This window comes from Neovison vison, chromosome 3 (genome assembly GCF_020171115.1).
Source record: "Neovison vison isolate M4711 chromosome 3, ASM_NN_V1, whole genome shotgun sequence".
Classification (NCBI taxonomy): domain Eukaryota; kingdom Metazoa; phylum Chordata; class Mammalia; order Carnivora; family Mustelidae; genus Neogale; species Neogale vison.
The window spans coordinates 131,147,231-131,150,445 of record NC_058093.1 but is presented as its reverse complement, the minus strand read 5'-3'; the positions used below and the strand labels follow the sequence as shown (position 1 = coordinate 131,150,445).

Here is a 3,215-nt window from a genome sequence, read left to right as displayed (position 1 = left end):
CTATTTCTATTTACAGTTGACATGACCTTACATGTAGAAGACTCAAAGGAATCCACAAAGAAACTATTAGACCAAAGGAAAGACTTTAGCAAGGTTACAAAATACAAAATCAATACACAAAATCAAATTCTGTTTCTCCACACAAGCAATAAACAATCCAAAAATTAAATAAAGGAAATAGTACATTTACAATAACGTTAAAAAGAATAAAATACTTGGGAATAAATGTAACACAAATATGGGACATCTACGTGGAAAACTACAAAATATCATTGAAAGACATTTTTTTAAAAGACTTTGTTTATTTGTCAAAGAGAGAGAAAGAGAAAACAATCAGGGGAAGCAGCAGGCAGAGGGAAAAGCAGGCTCCCTGCTGAGCAAGAAGCCCTATACAGGGCTCAATCCCAGGAACCTGGGATCATGACCTGGGCCAAAGGCAGATACTTAACCAATGGAGCCACCCAGGCATCCCCATTGAAAGACATTTTTAGGGGTGTCTGGGCAGCTCAGTCATTAAGCGTCTGCCTCTGGCTCAGGTCATGATCCCAGAGTCCTGGGATCAAGCCCCGAATCAGGCTTCCTGCTCTGCAGGAAGCCTGCTTCTCCCTCTCCCACTCCCCCTGCTTGTGTTCCCTCTCTTGCTTTGTGTGTGTCTCTCTCTGTCAAATAAATAAATAAAATCTTAAAAAAAAAAAGAAAGAAAGAAAGACATTTTTTAAAGACCAAACTGAGTAGAAAGACATCCTGTGCAATTGATTGGAAGAATTTTATATTGTTAAAATGGCAAGACTCCCCAAACTGAACTACAGATTTAAAGCAGTCTCTGTCAAATACCCAGCCTCCTTCCTCATAAAATTAATAAGCTTATTCATATGGAAACAATATGGATACTATTTGCTTATATTCATGTAGAAATTAAGGGAACCAGACTGCACAAAACTAACCCAAAAAAAGAACAAAATTGAAGGACTTCTGCTTCCCAGTGTCAAAACTTACTACAAAGCTACAGCATCCAAGACATAAGGACAGTATGGACAGTATGTCAGTGCAGAACTGACATAAGGACAGACATATACACTAATGGAATGAAACTGAAAGCCCAGAAATAATCATTTACATTTGTGGTCAATTGCTTATCAATAAATACGCCACAACAATTCAACAAGGAAAGAATGTTTTTTTCAAAAAATGGGACAGCCGGATATCCACATGCAAAAGAATGAATTTGGATTCATATCTCACACCGTCTACAAAATGAACTCAAAATGGATCGAGGTCCTAAATGCAAGCACTTGAGATTATTTTTTCTCGGGGAAAAAATAGGCATAAGTGTTCATGACTATGAATTAGGCAGTGGTTTCTTAGACATGGCAACAACAACACAAGCAAAAATTTAAAAAGGTAAAATTGGACATCATCACAATTTAAAATTTTGCGCTTCTAAGGATACTATCAAGAAAGTGAAAAGTCAAGCAAAGAGTAGGAGAAAACATTTGCAAACCATGTATCTAATAAAAATCTTTTATGCAAAATATGTTAAAACAACAAAAATCCTTATAACTCAACATTAGAAAAACTACCCAATTTTAAAATGGGCAAAAAATCTGAATAGACAGTTCTTCAAAGAAGGTATCTAAATGGCCAATAAACACGTGGGAAGGCTCAGCCACCTAACATTAAAGAGAAGATGCTGCTCTCAGTGGTTTCCAGGCCCGGGATTTCGACTTTTGAGTAGAAGAAAAACAAGAAGAAGCTGTATGTGTCACTGCCTCAGCAGATGGCATCACCTCATCCAAGCAACAGTGCCCCTAGCAGCAGCAGGGGGAGCAATGGAAAGGACCAGCTGAGCAAAACCAACATCTATATCCGGGGATTGCAACCAGGCACTTCTGACCAGGACCCTATCAAATCGTACTGGTCATACGGCAGGATTGTCTCCCCTGAGGTCATACTGGAGAAAAGCACCAGCAAGTGCAGCAGCTGTGGCTTTGTGGACTTTGACCATCCTTCCGCGGCACAGAAAACTGTAACAGCACTGAAAGCCAGTGGCATACAGGCCCAGAGCCACAAAGGAACAGGGGCAGGACCCCATGAAGTTATACCTGTGCATCGTTCCACTAGCAATGGATAAGCAGGAACTAGAAGGGGAAGCCCTCTGGCCAAGCTATCCTCACTCGAATCCTCCGAGACACCAGTGGGACAGCAGAGGAGATGGCTTTGCAAGAATGGAGTCCACAGAGAAGTGTGAAGCCATCATCACCCACTTTAACAGAGAATGTATTAAGACACCCGCCGGAGTTCCAGCTCTGTCTGACCGCTTGCTCTGCAGGTTTGCTAACAATCCACAGAAATGGCAGAACCTAGGGAAGTCTGTGCAAAATGGACAGGCCTGGCTAAGGAATGCAGCTATGGGTGGTATAGCCTTGACCTAGGACCCCAGCCCAGCTCTTCCGAATCGGTTTCCCATTATAACATCCCCCGCAGCAGGATGCTTGCTCAGTCCGCACCCTCCCCGTGTCTTCCATCTCCTGTGTCTTCTGACCACATGTGAGCCACACATGTGTGACTCACACACCTCCTCTGCCTTCACCTAAGCCATCTTGGATGCACCACCCGTCATCCCCCCTGCAGCTTTCAGCTTCAGTTCTGCCCCGAGGGAATGGATCACCCATTTCTCTCCAGCCTGCCTTCACAATGGGACCTCATACCCATCAGGGAGGTACCTCTCCCTCAGCAGCACGGGCATGTACATGCCCATGGCTGTCACTACACAAGGAGCGCACATCTCCCAGTACACCCCTGTGCCTTCTCCCAGGAACCGAACCCACAATATCTCCGAGGCATGCCCACACAAATACACTACTGGAGGTGTGATGCTTCCGGACGCCAGGGGGCTAACCAGGAACACCTTCCAACCGTGGCCCTCGCTCAGCACGAACACTTAGTCATCGCTTTTCACAGGTCTGGGCCCAGAAAAAGATCTCTGCACTCCGGCCCTCTGCTTATTCCTCCATTTGTGAGGGCGCCGAGGGGAACCGTCACTTTTGGGTGTGCTGCATTCAAGGAGATCAAAAGAACTTTCTTTTCTTTCTTTTGCCAAGAAAGTTGTATATTTTGTTCCTAACTGCAACATACTCTTTCCATATATCCCCCCAAAACAAAAACAAAAACATTTGAAAAGATACGGAACATCTTTAGTTATCAAGGAAATGCAC

General features: G+C 43.7%; 1 pseudogene; it reads left to right on the top strand.

The window, feature by feature from the left end:
* The first annotated feature begins 1,494 nt into the window (after positions 1 to 1,494).
* On the top strand, positions 1,495 to 2,962 carry LOC122901893 (annotated as a pseudogene).
* The last annotated feature ends 253 nt before the right edge of the window (positions 2,963 to 3,215 follow it).